The sequence below is a fragment of the Triturus cristatus genome, chromosome 10 (genome assembly GCF_964204655.1).
Source record: "Triturus cristatus chromosome 10, aTriCri1.1, whole genome shotgun sequence".
Classification (NCBI taxonomy): domain Eukaryota; kingdom Metazoa; phylum Chordata; class Amphibia; order Caudata; family Salamandridae; genus Triturus; species Triturus cristatus.
Window position 1 is genome coordinate 959,945,183 of NC_140593.1, and position 14,093 is coordinate 959,959,275.

The window sequence follows — 14,093 nt, forward strand, 5'->3', positions numbered from 1 at the left end:
ATACCATTGACCCTCAAACATAAAGCAATTGTTATTCAGTTTGAGTTCTGTCATGGATAAGAGCATTCTGGTGTGCTGCCTTTGTGTTGCTGGTTTCTTGCTAAAACGCCACTCCATGGCCTGCAAGCCTATGCGTGGATTGATGTTGGTGTAGAGGGAAACTACGTCCAGTGTGGCCAGGATGATATCATGTTGCCAAGTGAGATCAGTGAGTAAACTACGGATGTGTTTAGTATCCCTAATGTAGGCAGGAAAATGTTGTACTATGGGTTGCAGAAACATGTCTACATATTCTGCTATTCTCCCTGAAGGGTCTCCAATGCAGGACACAATAGGTCTACCCAGAGGGAAAGGAAGGTTCTTGTGTACCTTGGGCAAAGTGTATAGTGCCGGAAATCTAGGTCTTTCCACTTTTAGATAAAGGTATTCTTCTTGACTAAGGAGTCCCTCTGTGTGCCAGGTCTTAAGGTGTTTATTGATGAGGAAGGTGAGTGTCCCTATGGGGTTAGTAGTAAGGGCTTCATAGCAGGTGTTATCGCTGAGTTGACCCCGGACCTCCCTGTTGTAGTCCTGTTTGATCATGACCACAATATTGCCTCCCTTGTTGGCCTCCCTGATGATGACGGAAGCGTCTGTGGCTAAGAGTGTAAGAGCCTGTCATTCTCCTTGTGTGAGGTTGTCCTGGTTGAGTCTCCTGCCTAATGTGCTTTTGGTTTCATGTTTATCAATATCTTGTAAGACTAATCTGTAGAAAGTATCTATTGTGTTACCCCTTGGTAAGTTAGGTGTCCACTTTGATTTGGATTTCAATCCACTGGCTATCAAATAGTCTGTGTCAACATTGAAGTCCAAAAGGAGTTGGCTCATGTCATCTGGTGTTGCTTCCTGATTCGTGATGGACAATAGTAACTGAGTATCATACAAGTCTTGTATACTGAGTACATCTGACACACGCACAAAGGGATGTTCTTAGTGTTTTTATTGACAAGAGGATTATTCACAAACAATGTTTTCAATTTTAAATTTCTGATAAATTTAAAAAGATCAATTTTTGCTTTACAGACATCACCTCTGTTGACAGGGCAAAAGCCTAAACCTTTCTTGAGAAGGGATATCATGTCCTCAGTAAGGGTGAGGGAGGATAAATTGATAATGTCCACCCTCCATGTCTTGTGTGTCTATCAGTTGTTCTTGTCCCCTGACCTCAGTTTCTCCTGTACTCGTTTTCGCCCTCCTCTCTTGCCTCTCCTGGTTTTCTTTGTTCTTGTCCACTGTTGGACTGTACCCTGTTGCCCTTTTTTATACGTTGGACTTCTTTTAAAAAAGATTTTTCAGATCTGTGTGCGTTAGGGTTCCCCTGGTGCGATATCAAGTTCCCCGTCACTGGACATCGGTACACTCAGGCAGGTGGAGCTTGAGGAGATAGAGATTGTTTGCTGTCTACCTGTTTTTAGCTTATCTTGATCATTCATTATGATTTGATCGTACTTTTTAGCGAAGGTGAAAACCCTCCCCTCCCTGTAGTCTATTTTTTCTCGCTAGAGTTTTCTTGCTTTACGTTGTTTTATATCTTCCTGGTGTTTGGCTAAAATTTCATTGAGGATGACAAAGTATTTTCGGTGGCCTCTGGTAGGCTGAGATCCTTGATTTCCCCCTCTAGCTTGTTAATCTCTATCTGGAGTGCTGCTACCTTGCGATCTGCATTTTCAATGAGTATGCCTATCAGCGTTTTGGAGTTGGAGGTCATTGATTCTTCCCAGAGTTTCAACAGGTCATCATCCAATTCGTCATAAGTAGGGAAGATTTATGCGCGTAGCCCTCTCGGTATTCTGTCTAGTCTAAGATATTGCCTCAGAGTAATACCATCCCACCATCACCAATTACTATTCTCATTCTTTTTAAGTTTTTCTAGCTTCATGAATTTTCCCCTCAGTCCTTCTTTTCGTGACTGGTTAGTATTCTTAATACTTGCTGCCACTGTGTCGCCTTTCGCTAAATTTAAAAAGAGCTCTTCTGCTATTTTATCTCTATTCATGATGGTACAACTGGTACAAGTGTCAGTCAATAGCTGAATAGTTTTGTGTCACAACATTGGGGCAGCCCCTACCACTAGTCCAAGAGGATAAGAGACAAACAGGGTTTGCAGTGGTGCGGAATGCGATGGCACCTACTCGTTTGTACGTGCTTGTGAATTAATTGCCAGTAGGAGACGGTGCCACAGGCGGGGGGAATAACCCTGAACCCCCGAAAAGGACACAAGGTCACTGAATAATTAGTACAGGTGGCCTGTGCACACGTGATAGGAATCTGCAGCACAAATGCTGTATATCTACAGTACAAGCGATCATTTACACAACAATATAACAGTAATCCAGTGTTGTGTTGTTTCTTTGTTTAACCCCTTCAGTGCCCGCCCCTTTCCCCGCCCTGTGCCGGCCGTTGCATTAGCGGGCGGGGTCTATGACGAGCTGGACTCGTCATGGGCACAGCGCAACCGCGGCCCATGACGAGTCCAGCTCGTCATGTGCACTGAAGGGGTTAATGAAGTTGGTATGCCCAGCCAACACGTGTTTCGTCAGGGTTAAGACCCACAACTTCTTCAGGGCAAAAAAATGTACAATGGCATGGTGTAAGATATTAATCCATGCTTCAAATTTAATGTATATCTTAGGTGACCATTGTGACTAATGTGCAACAATCACCCGGAGTGACAAATCCAAAGCATTTGAGAACATAATGAAATGATAACGGTATAGATCTGTAAATCACAAGGGAACCCATGGAATGTCAGTGTGTCGTATAATAATACGTATACACAACTATAAATTATTATTGATATTACCACAAATATTATTGTTTAACAGATTGCGTTATGTACAAAGCACAAGTACTGGTCTTCATTGGTTAGATCAAATTGATGCAGACAGTATGATACTATGATTCTCTGTACATTAACCCTAGGTATAAAGCATTTTAAAATAGTCTAGGAACAGCAGGGAAAGCGGAAAGGGAAAAAGGGAGAAGATTCAATCGAGAGTATCTTGAGAGTTAATAATGAAGAATCTCGCTAACCTAAAGGAGGTGTTCTTACCTTTTGGACAAATGGGCTGTAAGGAGAACAATCTGTAGGTAAAAAAATATGTGATAACCCAGTAAGTAACCCATCTAGATGTGGACTCAATTGAGGGGTAAGGGTGTGTACATGGAAGTGAGGCAGCTCACCTCAGCGCCGGTTGCACTTCCGTCCTGGCAGAGATGGGTGAGTATTTCCAGAAGATGGACCTCAGCAAAAAGGTGGATGGTACCACGAATGATGAGCTGGGGCCAAAAGTGGAGACGGTAAGTATACCAAAAAGGGGGGTGTAACATATGGAGTAACAGGCAATCTAGTAAGGTCAGGTAACAAAGTAAAACGGGCAGACGGGCAACAATTTGCGTGGGTGAGACTGAGCAGTAGTGCAGTCTGTCAGATGATGATTTAAACATCAAATACTGCCCCATTAAAAATGAATGAAACGGTAATTGGCGAGGTATGTCAACAACCTAGCTAGGCAGGGGCCTGAATAAGACAAGTTATGGTAACCAAAAGGGTAGTGAGCGATGGGAAGGTTTGATGAGGCGTGACTCTGATACGATCACAGACATCTAAATTAGTGCCAATGGAGTTTGACAGTGGCACATGGTGCGTGTCCGAGGGCAGATGAATCTAACTGGTCCTGTACTAAGTACAGTGAAGACGTGGTATCCAAGCGATTCTTCCCTTGAAGTAAGCGTGTTCCACAGACAGCGAGTATGCTGCGGATTCACAGGACCTGCGGAGCTAAACGGAAGTGAGGTTATCTCGTAGGTCTGTGTATTTATGAACGGTCTTAAAGGGCTGCACCGCTGACCTACTTTCCGGATGGAAACCCGGAAGTGAGTAAAAAAGTGCGCGAGTGTAACATGCAAAGTGAGTGTGTCCGGCCCGTTTCTTAGAAAGCGGTATATGTATAAAATAAACACAAGCGTGGTGTAGGAAAGAACAAAGTAAAGAGCAAGAAAAACAGTTTTAATACAAAGGGGTTGCCAATTATCAGATATCCAAGGTTAAAGGGCTCACTGGTTTATTCCCTGAATAATTACAGAGCAGCAATAGTTAATAAGTCTGAGGCAAAAACTGTTGATGGGCGAAAGAGGAAGAAATCATGACTACACGGGAGCAGTGAGCAGCCACAAAAACTGCTGCTTGGGAAGGCAATGAACGCACACATTAACACCAGGTCACATACAGAGCAGCACTATTTGTTTGAATACAAAGAACCATGTAGAAACAACAGTAGAATGGCCATCATAAGTGAATGAGAGCAGTGGGCAGATACATACACTGCTCCAAAGGTAAACAATAGAATCACAAAAATGCCAAGGTGCAGGATTATACAATATCGGGTGAAGAGCGCAAGGTGTATTAACAATAGGTATATAAGTCATAGCGTCCTTGTCCAGTCGTGCAAATGCTAGTGTGTGCAGGTTCGTGCTGTATATGGTATTAGTCGCCTAGAAAAAATGGTAGCTCATGGTCTGTGTTGAGTCCGAGCTCAACCTCTTTCATACGCATGATCCAGGTCGCTTCTGCGCGGCTGAATGTCAGTTCCCTGTCCCCGCCCCTGTGGTGAGGTGTGATTTGTTCAATTCCAAAGAATATAAGTTGTTTATATGGACCTTGTTCCATGCAAATCATGGCATGGGTAGCCATGGGGTATCTGACATCACCTTGCTTTAGTGCCCATGCGTGTTTGCTAATGCAATCCTTAAGCATCCGAATGGTGCTCCCCACATATAGTTTTCCGCATTTACATACAATTATGTATACCACAAAGCGCGTCACACAGATGATGTTATGCTTAATCTGGTATTGCCTCCCGTCCGGGCCACGGAATTCTTTGATGTTCTGTAAAGCCCATCTACAGACACCACATCTCCCACATTTATGGAAGCCCAGCGTGTGTTCGGTGAGCCAGTCATTTTCCCTGGTGGTTTTGGGGACGTAGCAACATGGATGCACCCTGATCCAGCGCAAATTATTATTATTATTATTATTATTATTATTATTATATATAGACTTATTAAGCGCACAGCTACCCGTAGGTTTCCCGGCGCTAAGGCCAACGTGAACCCCACAACCCCCACAGACCACCAGTAAGGAACAACGGGGTCGGGGAAGGCCAAGGAGAAGGGGGAAAGGAAGACGGGGGCAGACCGCAGGAAAACAAGACCAGCGTCACGAAGGTGACAAAACACTACCAGCAACTGACCCACAAGCAGACTATCCTGAATGCAAATGGAGTGCCGAGGAGGCCAATGGAGGAGGCCAAGCGGCGCTGGCATGACGTGGAAACCTAAACTAGGCACAAACCCGCTGCCAACAGGAAGGCAGCAAAGGCGACAGGAGTGGGAGTCCTGCGCCACTGGAGGAGCTCTAGGAAATGGAGGCCAGTCATCAGTGTGGAGACGGTGCAAGGAGTTGGGTTGCCTGACACAGCTCGATAGGACCTGACACAACAGCAACAGGGTGAGGATCTAAGAGGGACTGGGGGGCTGGGGGGGAGATGGCACAATGGCACACATGCGCAACGATGTGTAGTACACTGCACAACCACAAATATCCAGGGAACTGGCCCCCATCCCCGTGGCACACTGCAGCACACACACATAGCAATCCCATCACATCCCATGTCAATGTGGCACAAAGTGCAACACTGACACTGCAGAACAGGGGACACACCTGAGTCCACCCATGCGCAGAAACAGGCCAGTCACATTGAACAGAGCAGGAAACTGTGAGATGCCAATTACCGGGTACAACCTAACATCAGTCATGTAGTCCAAATGTCCACGGTCCCAACTCAAATTGCCAGCACCGCCTAAACAGTCATGATGTACATTGTCACACAGTATGCATGTCCACAAGAACAATGCGCCAACATAAATGTCAACACAATGTCAACATGCATCTCCCCTTCACATTGCAGAGGGACAAACAACACCTCCAGCAGGTCACACCAGAAAACTCATCAGTGATGCCGGAGACGACCACCACACCTTTGACACCGACGCCCTACAACAGCCCATGGACATTCCATGCAACCCACCACCAGGACCAGGGCGGACAAACCACTTAGAGGAGAACCCAGCTCCTGCAATGGACCACACAGCATGAAGCACCCGCAAGCACGGCTGGCACACAACACTTCACCGACCCACACATGGCACACCAATGCCAGGTGTCAAAACGCCAAAAGGAGGTGGTCCAACAGGTGCAGGTGTGGTCCGAACCCATGGAAGGCGTAACAGAACACATACGTGGGTGTCCATTACCCTTCAGGGACCACCTACACCCCACAAAGGAGACCCACACTGCCATAGAGACACACGTAGATGCACATTCCCAGTACAGAACCATGCCCAGGGGCACGCACATATCAGTCACACACCCACGTTGGCTCTGGGTTACGACAGCACAGTCCACATCCCTCATGAATTGAGTGGGTGACGACAAAGCTACATGTCCAAGCTCTAACCTGCTGCCTGCGGTGACATGTCTGAGTCCGCTGTACACAGCACAATGTAATGTCGTAGGGCCCAGGGCCCCCATGCATACAACAAGACCACAGGGACACACACAGATATTATGTCGAACTGGCTACGGGCACATGCGCCCAGACCCTTTATTGGCAGGACCACAAGTACAGTGACGCCTGTGCTGGATGTGTGTGGGGTGGGTGCCAGCCCTCAGGGAGTTGTTGGTGCTGGCAACAAATACAACAGTTAGCACAAGGAATACGGAAACAGACAACACCAGCATTATAGGGACAACTGTGGAGCATCATGTAGGTAGCCTGAGCAAGTCCAGAGGGCACACAATGATCAAACAGGAGTGTACGTGAGTTGCAGTGCGCTGAGTCTGGGGCACCAGAGCTGGGCACGCTCATGTGAAGAGAATGTCTGCAGTGGGGGATGTGTCGCACCGGCATCATCTTCGTCATCGACGTCCCAGGTCTCACAGACTGCCTGAGGTGACATTGCTACGTGAACCCACCACAGTACATAACCAAGACAGTGATGGATGATGATTTGTGGTGCACCGAGTCAGTGGCACCTGGAGTGCTGAGCAGGGGATCAGGCAGAAGATGGCATCCACGACATGTGGAAGCAACTCTATCAGTCTGCCAGTATGACCATTTCGATACAGGCATTTTGCGGTTGCAGTCGGTCCTGGCGATGGTGGCATGTGCCTCCTGCGGTGATGCGACGTCCAGGCCAGTCAGGACTCGATTTGGTGTGTGAGCCCTGGTGGGCCGCAGTTGAGGCCGGAGGCTGCAGACAGCGCAGAGCCACAGACACATGGCATTGATGACCCCAAGGCCATCGCTTCAGAGGCCATCCAATATCTCAGAAGAAGGGGTCCCGGACATGACCAGCACAGAGTTAGTGGCCCCGGATGCACTGCGGCCGGTACAGGCACCCAGCCACGGGACGGTAATTTGCGGTGCAGTCAGCTGGGCCATGCGACCTGAGGGGCTCCTCATCAATGTCCGAGGTGTATGTTGCGGAGGGTTGCGGGGGACAGTGGAAGGTGTCCTCCAGGGCATGATGCAGAGGATGGAAGCCGTCCGGGAGCAGCAAATGGAGGGGTGGAATGCCACGGCCTCGTTTTTGCCACAAAGTCAGCATCAACACCATGATGGCAACGACATCCCCAAGTCCATGGACTCAATTGCCACCAAAGTCCAACCAGAAAGTGTCCATGGGTCTCTGGGAATAGACATAGTGGCACCTGGGCTGAAAGGGGATGCAGTCTGCGATGAGGCCTGTACAATGACATCAAGTCTACCATAAATAATTCAAGGCTGAATTAAGAAATGTGTGTAACCCATTCGACCGCGATGTAGGCCTGGGTCAGCGGTCAGCAAGGGCCCACAGTCACTTGTCGTTGGGATGCTATGCACATGGTTGCTGCCACCTGACCAAAGGGAGTACAGTGAAGTAGAATCTTCCTTCTTGTGCGTACACGGACAATGTATGATCAAGACTCAGTTCCAAATGTGTGACCTACTTGACTGTGGTGTAGGCCGGAGGCGGCAGTAGAGTATGCCAACGAGAAAGGACTAATGTGGGCCTGTGTCGTGGAGGCCGTGATGGTCTGAGGAGGCTGCCAAGGTCGCGGGCCTTGGGCTTGGAGCTTGTGCAGGCACGTGGTGGGCCCTCCTTGACATACGCCGGTGTCGGAAGGTGATCAGTGTGGCCTGGCTGCGCAGGGGCCGGCCTGACGGGTTCAGGGTCCAGCGGGCTGGGGTATGGCAGGCGCACAGGATCGCAGGCAACTCCGCTCATGAGGACGGCGTCGGCCTCGTGGCGTGGTGAGAGGCACTGCCCTGGCAGAGACGTTGGGCTTTCTGGAAGAGCACCACGCCCAGGGCTACGTGCTTTTTATTCACACCTCTACGCTGGCCTGGCATACGCTGGGCCATCCTACTCCGCTCATGCTTAAGGGGGGACGTAACTGGAAACATTTCCTCAAACTCCCCCACTGTCTGGGGTGACATGGTTGCGTCCACTGTCCACTACACTCCATACACCAGAGGTGTATGTCGCCATGGATATGGGTGTGTTGTGCATACTGTGGTCTGTCCAGCACATCTCCGCTACTCTTGGCATTGTGTACTTACTTTCCAATCATGGTTCTCCTGCATCCTTCACACATGCCTGGTTGCCACCTCTCCCCACATTCGGCTATTGTGTGGCTGGGGTACCATGCCGTTGCTAGCTCATGTTCACGGCTTGCCCAGGTTACCATTGTGAGTTGGCATTAAGAGATACAGTGCTACAGTCAAATGTGCACAATCTAGGCAGGCCCCTAACCCCCTGTAGACTACTGATTCAGTCCTGCAATAATTCAGATAGTACTCATGCAGTGCCCCAATCACACTGTCACTCTCTGTTCACTCTTGCAATCATCTTGACAGAACCATGTCCTTATCTAATCTCTGTGCCAAAACACAAGCACTTATAAACTCACCCTGTTCTCAAATACCAGCACTCTATCTACCCAGTCACTGTCTATCCACTTGTAGAATCATTGAGTCAGGCATTAAGAGATATAGTGCTACAGTCAAATGTGCACAATCTATGTAGGCCCCTAACCCCCTATAGACTACTGATTCACTCTTGTAATAATCCAGATAGTACTCATGCAGTGCCCCAATCACACTGTTACTCTCTGTTCACTCTTGCAATCATCCTGACAGAACCATGTCCTTATCTAATCTCTGTGCCGAAACACAAGCACTTATAAACTCACCCTGCTCTCAACTACCAGCACTCTATCTACCCAGTCACTGTCTATGCACTTTTACAATGACTCTAGCATTAAGAGACACCGTGCTACAGTCAAATGTGCACAATCTATGCAGGCCCCTAACCCCCTGTACACTACTGATTGACTCATGTAACAATCTTGGTAGTACTCATGCAGTGCCCCAATCACATTGTCACTCTGAGGAAATATGAATTTTGTGATCAGCTATGTCCCCTATCGTAGACCCCAACGGCTCCATGTGCATGCTATAAGTACATGTATGTTCCCTCCAGTTCCAGTTATGAAGACGCAAATACATGTGCGTCCACCGTCAACATGTCCTCTTTCAGATCTGCCATGAATGGGTCAGATATTCCATTCCTAAGTATGAAAGGCCACCGACTTTATGTGGTTCACTTTCCACATTTTACAGATTCAGGCGAGTAGGCCCTGAATTCTGCCATCAAGCCTTTTCCTGCTCTCTGCCTCTGAAAGCTCCAGTCCGAGCCTGCATCTGTACCCATGAACTTTGTCCTACTCCCTGCGCGGCTAACGGTGCATGATCCAGCCTGTTGCCTGCCAAAAACTGTATTTCACCTTCAAGATTATCTGCTCCGCTCCTCATCCGATGCATTCCTGTCTAGTAGTTTAGGTAAACATTCTTCCAGCTACCGTGCAAAGGGCCAGGCCTCGCTGTCCTCATGCAAGTAATTCATAGCCCCTGTTACCATGGAAGATTCCTGCCCCCTCGCATCTCATGTAGACACTTAGACGCTTGTACACGCACTAACAGTCAGTATAGAATAGATTCCGTCCGAGAGACCTTTCCTTTTGGATAATACAGTTCTTTAAACATAAGATATTAGATATGATTTTGGATTAGGTTGACATGACCCCCCAGACTTCTGTCTCCACATGTAGAGCTAAATGTCAAGTCCCCTTCACCCTCTAGTTGCACGTCAATCACACGTCATGCGGCTGCGCGCGCACCTCTGTCAAATATTTCTGCTGACATTGCAGGATTCTCTTATGGATCCACCCACTTGTGACATCATGTATAATGACGTTTTCTGAGTTACGCCTATATGTCCGCCTTTTTTTAGTTACGTATGCATATTTTATCTATCTTATCAACTGTTACGCCTCCTGCATCTGTTCCACTGTAATGCATTTCTTATAAAACTGATTATCTGCCAATAATGTATTGCCTTCCTTCCTGAACTCTCGTGGTGATGGAATTTGAAGCCTGCAGTTCGAATTGTATTTCCTTTGTAGAGGAATAAAGCCTTTTAGAACCTCTAATACCACGGATTCTGCCTCTTATATTTACTGAGTTATTCTTACTAGACTTTACCGCATAAAAAATAGTACCGGTAATGAAATATTTACCACATAAATTGGCGCCCGAATAGGGACACTTTACCATCTCACGCGCCGGAGGTGCGTTGCAGGCCCGGTCTCCTGCCACAGCTGAACGGACAAAAACGCGTACCCGCAGGATTTCCTGTATCTCCCTCCGGCCAAGCGGGGGCGACTGAGGCTGCGATCAACACCCAGACGAGGCGGTGAGAAGTGCGAAGTATCCCAACCAGAGCCTAGCTGAGAGAGCAAGATCCGAGGTATACAGAGGCCCACCAGGTTCCGAAGTTCCGAGTCCAGTCGAGTCGAGTCCAGTCCGGTCCAGTTTCAGTTCAGTTCCGAGGCCTTCCGTTCCGAGCTACCCGGTGAGTACCATTGCCGGGGAGGCATTTAACGTGCACATAGTCTGTGCCGGTCAAGACGGGTTTGGGTACACAAATCCGGTCTGCACTGTTTCAGCAGTGTATCTGTACTGTTTAGCAGTATATCTAGTATGTCTTGCATATAAATAAGTATTATTTAGTGTCAGTATTATGTCAGTAACTAGTTTTCTATTAGTTATCATTATTCGTTAAACTGTTAAGTGTTAAATGTTTTAATACGTTCTATACATTGTGGTGTGAATGACTGTTCATTATTGTGTTTACTGTATTAAGTGTGTTCAAGATTAGGTAACCAGATCTAAAAATGCCGCTCAATCAATCAATCAATCAAGGACACTTATAAAGCGCGCTACCTACCCGTAGGGTCTCAAGGCGCTGGGGGGGGGGGGGGGGGGTGCCGCTACTGCTCGAACAGCCAGGTCTTCAGCTTCTTCCTGAAGGAGAGGTGGTCTTGGGTCAGGCGCAGGTTGGTCGGGAGGGAGTTCCAGGTCTTGGCGGCCAGGTAGGAGAAGGACCTTCCTCCTGTAGTCGTTCTTCGGATGCGGGGGACGGCGGCGAGGGCGTGGGTGGCTGATCGGAGGTGGCGTATGGGAGCGTAGAAGTTTACTCGGCTGTTGAGGTAGCTCGGGCCTTGGTCGTGTAGGGCTTTGTGTGCGTGGGTGAGGAGGCGGAAGGTGATTCTTTTGTTGACGGGGAGCCAGTGAAGGTCTCTCAGATGTCCGGAGATGTGGCTGGTTCGTGGGATGTCGAGGATGAGTCTGGCTGAGGCGTTCTGGATCCGCTGGAGTCTTTTCTGGAGCTTGGCGGTGGTACCGGCGTAGAGGGCGTTGCCGTAGTCCAGTCGGCTGGTGACGAGGGCCTGGGTGACAGTCTTCCTGGTCTCGGTGGGGATCCACCAGAAGATCTTCCGTAGCATGCGTAGGATGTTGAAGCACGCCGAGGAGACGTTGTTGACTTGCCTGGTCATGGAGAGGGAGGAGTCCAGGATGAAGCCCAGGTTGCGTGCATGGTCTGTCGGTTTGGGTGCGGTGCCCAGGGCGGGAGGCCACCAGGAGTCGTCCCAGGTGGAGGGTGAGGAGCCCAGGATGAGGACCTCCGTCTTGTCCGAGTTCAGTTTCAAGCGGCTGGTCGTCATCCACTCGGCTACCTCTTTCATCCCTTCGTGCAGGTTGGCTCTGGCGGCGGCGGGGTCGTTGGTCAGGGAGAGGATCAGCTGGGTGTCGTCGGCGTAGGAGATTATGCTGAGGTTGTGTTTGCGTACGATGGCCGCGAGGGGGCTCATGTAGACGTTGAAGAGGGTGGGGCTCAGAGATGATCCTTGAGGGACACCGCAGATGACTTCGGAGGCCTCTGACTTGTACGGTGGTAGGCGGACTCTCTGTGTTCTTCCGTCGAGGAAGGAGATGATCCATTCCAGCGCCTTGTCCTGGATTCCGATGTTGCTGAGGCGCCGTACTAGGGTGCGGTGGCAGACCGTGTCGAATGCCGCGGACAGGTCTAGGAGGATGAGGGCCGCTGTTTCTCCATTGTCCATCAGGGCTCGGATGTCATCGGTGGCGGCGATGAGGGCTGTCTCGGTGCTGTGATTGGCTCGGAAGCCGGACTGTGAGGGGTCGAGGGATCCGTTCGTCTTGAGGAAGGCGGCCATCTGCTTGTTGACGGTCTTCTCGATGACTTTGGCTGGAAACGGGAGGAGCGAGATGGGGCGGTAGTTCTTGAGGTCGGTGGGGTCCGCTGTTGGTTTCTTGAGTAGAGCGCTGAGTTCGGCGTGTTTCCAGCTCTCAGGGAAGATGGTGGTGTCGAAGGATGTGTTGATGATGTCTCGCAAGTGGGGTGCGATGACAGCGTCGGCCTTGTTGAAGACGTGGTGAGGGCAGGGGTCGGTCGGTGATCCGGAGTGGATGGAGTTCATCGTGCGGATGGTGTCTTCGGTGCTGATCGGGGTCCAGGCGTGGAGGGTGGTGGTGGGGGGTGGTTGTTCGGTCATGGTGTGCGTTGGTTGGTTGTTGAAGCTGTTGTGTATGTCCGCGATCTTGTTGTGGAAGTATGAAGCAAGGGAGTTGCAGAGGTCTTGCGATGGGGTGATGTCGTTGTTTCCTGCGCTGGGGTTGGAAAGCTCTTTCACGATGTTGAAGAGTTCCTTGCAGTTGTGTGCGTTGTTGTCCAGCCGGTCCTTGAATGCTGTTTTCTTGGCGGCGCGGATCAGCTGGTGGTGTTTCCGGGTGGCGAGTTTGAAGGAGGTCCTGTTGTCCGGTGTCGGTTCCCTTCTCCAGACTTTCTCGAGGGCTCGGCAGTTCTTCTTGGAGCTCTTGAGTTCGTCGGTGAACCATGGGGCCTTCTTGCTGCCGGGTCTGCTAGGCGGGGTCCTCAGTGGGGCGAGTTCGTCTGCGCAGTTGCTGATCCATGTCGTGAGGTTGTCGGCGGCCTGGCTGGGGTTCGCTGAGCTGGCAGGAGGGTGCTGGCTCAGGGAGGTGGCGAGCTGGTCTGCTGTGATCTTGTTCCAGCTTCTGCGGGCGGCCTGTTGCTGGTGTTGGTGGGTCGTCGCTCTCTTGAATGTGAAGTGGATGCAGCTGTGGTCCGTCCATTGAAGCTCTGTGGCGTGGCTGAAGTCGATGTCTGTGCTGGAAGAGAAGACTGCGTCGAGTGTGTGTCCGGCGAGGTGGGTGGGGGTGGACACCAGTTGCTTGAGTCCAAGGTTGGCGAGGTTGTCGAGCAGGGTGCTGGTGTTGCGGTCGTTGTTGTTCTCCAGATGGAAGTTGAGGTCTCCCAGGAGGATGTAGTCAGCGGAGGGGAGGGCATGCGGGCTGACGAAGTCGGCGATGTCCTCGCTGAATTGTGTGCGTGGTCCAGGGGGTCGGTAGATCAGGGTGCCTCTGAGGGTGGTCTTCGGGTTGGTGTGGATCTGGAAATGCAGGTGTTCGGCGCTGGTCAGGGTGTTGTCGGTGCTGGTCGTGAGACGGATGGTGTTCCTGTGGATGATGGCGATGCCTCCTCCCATCTGGTTGGCGTTTCGGTCC

General features: G+C 50.0%; 1 long non-coding RNA gene across 1 annotated transcript in view; it reads right to left on the minus strand.

Moving 5' to 3' along the window:
• The window catches only part of LOC146796325 (uncharacterized), a 213,774-nt gene extending 209,971 nt beyond the window's left edge, over positions 1 to 3,803 (minus strand). The window contains exons 1-2 of the long non-coding RNA XR_014969604.1: positions 3,223 to 3,803; positions 3,092 to 3,123 (exon numbers count right to left, since the gene is read on the minus strand). This is a non-coding gene — a long non-coding RNA (uncharacterized LOC146796325). The remainder of the gene's footprint in view (positions 1 to 3,091; positions 3,124 to 3,222) is intronic.
• Positions 3,804 to 14,093: the final 10,290 nt, after the last annotated feature.